We start from the raw sequence: 7,261 nt of genomic DNA on the forward strand, positions 1-7,261 counted from the left end.
TTCATTCGGGTCAAGGTGCACATTAGTAGCGACCTTGCATAGGTGAAATGAACATGATCAATTGTAAATTGGTAAAGGTTAAATGAGATGGCAAGGTCAACCTAGCTAGTAAACATGGAGAAGGTGCCTCTTCTATTGAGTTGGTACAATCCATCAAGAGTTTATGTAATCAACAATGATAAGTCTTTGATCACCATGTTCATCGATGATTGCTCCTTGGTGTGCGTGCACTGAGGAAGATAAATTTTACTAATAGGTACGAAAATGTAGTGTACTGCAAGTATACATGTCAAATTGTAATATTTCTAAATATATGCAATGGAATACCTTCAGAGTACTCCAAGGATCGAACCCAAATGAGGTATGAGCTAAAATCGAATTGAGCAGCGAAAAACATGCAATAAAGAAGTCTAAAATACTACTTATCTATCAACTATATTACAACAAGTAATAAAGTAATAATGGAGTACTAAGCAAAAAACGACCTAATTACAATAATGTCAAAAGTTACAAACCAATCAAACAAGACAAACAATCGAGAATTGGTTAATCTTTATTGGTCTATCAAACAAGACAAACAATCTCTTAATTGGTCTAACTAATACCTATCGGACTATAATTCCACCAATTTACAATTTAGTCTAATTTGTCTTTCGATTTAATTGAAACTTAATGAGGCAATTGAATTTCTTTCTAATAAGGTCTCCTTTCGATCTCCCTTATCTAGATTTTCACCTAAAATTGTCAATTTTAGGTTTTGATTTTATTCAATTTAGTCTTATTATTTAGCTTAAACCCTAAACCCTAGATTGATTACTCCCAAGTCAATTAATCAATTTCCGAGACAATTTTAGTTCTGGCCCATCGTAATTCTATAATACCCATTCAATTCACAATCCATTTAAACAATTAAAAATTGAGGGTTTAGAAATGTTCAATGCTTGATCGACGAAATTCTGATTGTGTAGATTACAGTGGAATGAAAGCAGAAATCTTTATTGAATGATTTAGTTGATTACTCTTGATGAAGAACGAACTACAATGAATTCTACTTATAATACCAAAATCATCTAAAAGAACGAAAGAAAATTGAAAGTGCGGAAATTTATTTTAAAAATAAAAACTACCGTAACGATTGTTGAGAAATCTCTAATGTAACGACCCGATAGTCACGGGTGTCAAAAAATGTATTTCGAGACTCTGTTTCCATAAATTAGACTCGTAAATATTTATTAGAAATATTTATGAAGTTAGTTGTGTGGTTAATTAGGTTTTGGTTAGGTGAATTTGCATGAATTAAGAGTAATTAGGTAAAAGGACTAAATTGTATAAAGGGTGAAAGTTCAATTATAGATTAAAGAAAAACTAAAAGGACTAAAGAAGTAATTATGCCATTGCTCATAAATGAGGCGGCATAAGTATATTATTATAAAATTTAAAGTAAAAATATATTATAATATTATATAATATTAAAACTGAATGTTTAAGTATATATATTATATATTATATTATAATATAAAACAAAGAAATAAAAGAAAAAGAAATAGTAAAAGAAACAAGATAGAAACGAAGCAGAAAGGACAAAAAAAAAAGAAAGAAAAAGGAAAGAAAAGGAGAAAGGGAAAAGTTAGGGATTTTAAAGTTTCAAGCTCAATTGGTTAGTTAATTTAGTCCATTTTTCTTGTAATTTTTATGTTTTTGGAATCCCGATATTAAATACTACCCGACCCATGTCAAAATTTTAGAAATTATTGATTTTTTAGATTTTGTTAATGTTGAATAATTTTAGTATAAGGGCCTAAATTGATAGATTTTTAAATTAGAAATGAAAAAGGATTAAATTGTAGAACAAAAAGTAAAATTTGTGTAATAGGGACTAAATTATGAAAAAAATTAAAATTTAGGAATTCATGTGAAAATAGGGAGTTGAATTTAGTCAAAAGTGAAATTTGCATGAAAATAAAGAATTAAATGTGAAAAATAAAAGTTAGTCTCGGTTTAGGGGCTAAATTTGAAATTTGGCAATATTTGAGTAAAAATTGAAATATTCAATATGAAATTGAATTGTGTTGTATTGATGATTTTTAATTGTTTTAATTCCGTAGCTAACGTCGTACCGGAACCTTCGAATAAAAAGGGAAAAGATAAAGTCAACGAGGAATAGCTCAAAATTTCTGGTCTGTATTGCTATAATCCGAAGCTAGTTATTAATTGTTGTAATTTTTATTTAATGTATATGGTAAATGTTGAGGTGAGTAATTGATACTTTGATAATTGATTGAATGAATTGAATTAGTAGATATATATATTGAATGGATTGATTTTTGAATTGAAATGAATAAGTGTAATTATGTGATTATATGAAAAATCAATATTGGATATTTATTATATCTGAAATGTGAAATTAAACCCTATTAACTGTATCGAGCTGAGTTGGATATAGATGGCATGCCATAGGATTGGAAGAGTTCAGAGATTTCTTCAACTTTGAGTCGATGAGACACTAGGTGTCAAATTATTACTTCGGATATATTCGATGAGGCATTGTGTGTCAATTTACTTCGGTTTAGCCGATGAGACATTGGGTGTCAAATTATTACTTCGAATTATCCGATGAGGCAGTGGGTGCCAAACTGGATTGTATGGTTGAATCCATGTATTCGTCTGAGTCCGAGTCGTGTTAATAGGGGTAATTAATTGAAACTGTATTATGATTGATGTTAGATGATATTGTATGTGAAATGGAAATGAAAATGAGACAGTGAATTAAAATTTGGATTGAGACACATGAATTGTGTATTCATGAATTGGATATGAAATGAACAAAATTATTGTCTAAATGATATGTGTATTATATTGTGAAAAACTATTTATATAGCAAATATGAGAATTGAGATATTGTGAAACAAATGAAATGTGATATGGTTGTTGTAATATTTAGATTTTATGTTTGTGATTTTATATTTTTTTTGATATTTAGATTATAGAAATACCACTGAGTTTTTACTCAGCATACGGTTTTGTTTTTCGCGTATAGGTTAGGAACTTAATTTTGATCGCCGATTCAGCATCGAACAACGGTCCTGAACTCAAACGTGGTGATGTTTATCCTTTTTGTGTCGGCATGTACCTAATGTGTCTAATTATTAGTCATTTTGTGGATTGATTGTAAATAAGATTATAAGTTAATATTGGTTGGTTATATATATATAAATATTTGTTTATGTTTGAGGTTATATTATGGCATGTTTAAGTTAATGTTTAAATGAATATGAAATAGACAAAATAGATTAAATTTGGTATGTTTACAAATTAGATTTGAATGATGTTATATTGATATGTTTTGTTGGTATAATTGTGGTACCTATGAAGGTACATTGGTTAGAAATCTAGGATGATTGTTTTGATATGATTTGGATGTGTTCAATTGTGTTTTGAATTGGTTAAATAAATTATTTTTGAGTTGCTTATTGTACAAGCTTGCAGGGAATGGTAAACTTGTTGTTTAAGGTTTATTTTGAGTCCACACGGCCAAACACACGGGCGTGTGACTGGACTGTGTAAAACACACGGCTAGCACACGGGTATGTGAGGCCATTTCGAAAGGGCACACGATCTGGCACATAGGCATGTGGCTTGGCCCGTGTGACCCAAGTTAGAGAATTACACGGGTATAGACACGGGATGGGACATAGCCGCATGTCCCTATTTCGAATACCCACATGGCCTGAGACACGGGCATGTCGTGTGAGTCACACGGCCTGACCACATGGCTGTGTGAACCCTGCAGTTTTGAAAATTTTTAATATTTTGCGAAAAATTCTTTGAGTTTTCGAATTAGTCTCGACTTGTTTCTATCACAAATTTTGGGCTTCGAGGGCTCAAATAAGGGACAATAAGTATGAGTCTGAATGGTTTTGACTTGAATATTATATAATATGAAATGTTTCGAAATTATGTCTGTTTGATCTGTAATGCTTTGAAACCCTATTTCGGCGACGGATGCGGGTTAGATGTATTACATCTAACCTAAAAACTAAAACTACTTAGCAACCAAAAAGGTAATCAAAATCCCCCCAAAACATGTTTTTAAAGTAGTATACTACTTTTAAGTTTTAACCTAAATTAAATAACTTTGCCTTGAGTTTACACATTCTTTTAAGTTGTGCAGACTGAAACACCCTTTCAAATTTTAAGTCCATTGAGCCTCAATGTCGCAATACCATAAGTTTGGTGTCGCAAATTTTCTAATAGTCCACTCAAATATCTATAAGGTGACTTGAGTGTCGCGACATTGCTATCGGTGTCATGACTTTGCCGTAACGTTATGGTAAACTTTCAACTCTGGCAATTGCCATCAATGTCGCAACTTTACCATTATGATGTCGTGACTGTACCTCTTTGGTGTTGCGACTTTGGCCACAGTCCACTTGTAGGGTTGTCGCTTGAAATTCCTCCCAGGTGATTATTCAACTTCGATGTCGCGAATTCACCAATATAGTGTTGCGACATTCTAGGCAGTCCCATTGTGCCTTTGCCATTTGTCCAAGTCGTTAATAAATTGTTATAACTCATTACGCAAGATTTTGCCTAATTGGCCAATAAACACATTGAAAAACCTAATATGCTTAACCAAAAGTAAATCAAACAGAAATTGAAAATAATTAAAATAAGACCTAGAAATGCTTGATTACAAGTTTTTTAAGTATAAAAAAGAACTTAATTTCACATATCAAATTATGGCAAATCAATCAAGAAACAAATTGGGTCGTCGATACAAGTTACAAGTTTTCAAAAGGGTGCCCCATAACTTGAACAATGTCTTACGAGTTGATTCTATAGTGAATATTGTTACCATTTTTTTAAATCAGTTTGGTTTAAGTATACTCAGTGTCAAATTGGAGTTAAAACATTTTAAAGTTTGAGGGTTAATTCAAAATTTGGATCATGGTTTATCAACATTTGGTAGAATTAACCCTTATTTTAAATACAAATTTATATTTTAACACTGAAAAGTTTTGAAGTTCACAAGTTTATGAACACTCGCTCCGTAAATGAAATTAATGAATGATGATCGATTAATCGAACTTGTAGATTTTTATTTTCTAAAAAAAAACACACACACACAAATCACTAGTCTAATATAAACTTTTGAATATACTACTTTTGTTTTATAATTTGATTTTTATATAAATTCCTAATTGAGTAGCATCAAACTCAGTAAAGAATTTTAGTCTTAATTGATTTGTTTTTTTAGGAAACAAAAATTATAGTAGTATAGTTAATTTGTGCATGTTAATTAATTCATAAATTGTTTAAGGGTCTGTTTGTTTACATGTAAAAGGTTTTACGGAAAATATTTTCTGTGTTTGTTTCACAGAAAATAGCTTGGTCAACGGAAAATAAGCCTTTTTCCTTGTAAAATGACTTACCCTTTTGAAAAGCGTAAGTCATTTTCCGGGAAAGAGCTCCTCAATAGATAATTTTACTTTTATATAAAATTTAACTTAAATCAAGTTTAATATTATTATATTGATAATAAATTTTATTTTTATTTTTAAAAATATTAAAATATTAATATAAAGTATTATATTTTTTAATATTATTAAACATACATATTTTATTATTTATATTTATTCATATAATAAATTATTCATATAATTAACATAATTTATTATTTTTAATAAATTATTTAATATTTAAATTTTATTTTAATAGTAAATTTTAAAAATAATATTTTTAAATAATATTATTCACATATTATTGAAAATATCAATATTAATATTTTAATACTAATATTTATTACAACTATAAATATATTAATAATAAATGTTTTGTAGTATAAATGTTAAAAGATGTCATAAGTCTATATACTTTTCACAAATTTGCAATTTAGTTTCTGTACTTTTATTTTTAAGAATTTAGTCCCTCTATTTTCTAGATTTGAAAATCAAGTCCAACTGCTGACATTGTTAATTTTTTTGTCAATTTTGTTAATGTCACATTTTTAAATAAAAAAAATACTCAGTTGGTAGTCATGTAAATAAAAAATGATCATTGCAATGAACCTAAATTTAACAAAATATTTTTAATATATGTAAAAACAATGTAAAATATAAAATTATAGATATAAAATAAACTCAATTAAACAATGAAAAAAAATCAAATGTATGTTTGTTTAATTGAGAACAACTTTTATGAAATATTTTTAAAGAACCTGCCAAACAAAAGAAAATATTTTACACAGATTCATCCAAATACCAGAAAATATTAGCTTTTTCAGAAAAGTAAGTCATTTTCCGAAAGCCATTTTCTGTGAAACAAACGGAGCCTAAATTATAGTATCTTACTAGTTGGAAATTGGCATAAAAGTCCTTTCTTTTCATTTTGGTTAATATATAAAAAAAGAAGAAGCTTTTTAAGCTATTACACTATGTTTAAACGAGTCCTTCAACTTATTTTTTTAGTTAAATAAGTTTCTAATCTGTTACTTTTACTCATTAAAGCCCTTAATTTTAAGGGTAAACTAAACAAATGGTCACCCAACATGGAATTATTTTTAAAATTTTGATTTTCCACATCATTTAAATAAATAAAAAATTATCATTTTAGTCCCTAATCTTTTAATGTAAATAAGGTTTAGTCTTTTCCTTAAAAAAGGTTTAATCTTAAAAAACAACTGCCTCCTCTTTCTTCTTTTCTTCAGTTTTGAGGTAAATAATATTAGCAGTTCGAATAGATGTTTGCTTCGTGGTGATTCTTATGGAGATGTTGTTAACTTCTCAAGTTTTTCATTTCATCCCTTATGTTGCAATGTCTTCTGATCTATTAAGTCTAAGTTTACTTAGGCACTTGAGTTTTTGCCTTTGATATCCACCTAGTACTTCAACAATTTATTGAACAAAATAATTGCATCGATGGGCCCTTATTTACGTGGTTTTGTTGATTTTTTTTGCTATAAAAGGTGAAGGTTTTGAGGATTTTAAGCTATAATCCCATAATTCTAGAAAAATTCTCTAAGTGGTAAATTTTATTTATTTTATTTTTTTGGTTTTCGCTTTTTCTTGTAGTTTAATAGCTTATTTGCAGTTTTTCTTTGTTGCAAAGTGGAATTTTTTGTTTGTTAAAATGATTTTTATTTTGCAGAAAATAAGGAAATTCTCTATTGTTTGAGTTTTATGAGAAAAAACTAGAGAGAAATTTTTAGTTTTTTGTCTTTTTAGATTTTTCTAGGTTTTTAAGGCAAACAAAAAGAAGAGCT

This window comes from Gossypium hirsutum, chromosome D01 (genome assembly GCF_007990345.1).
Source record: "Gossypium hirsutum isolate 1008001.06 chromosome D01, Gossypium_hirsutum_v2.1, whole genome shotgun sequence".
In the NCBI taxonomy this organism is placed as follows: Eukaryota; Viridiplantae; Streptophyta; class Magnoliopsida; order Malvales; family Malvaceae; genus Gossypium; species Gossypium hirsutum.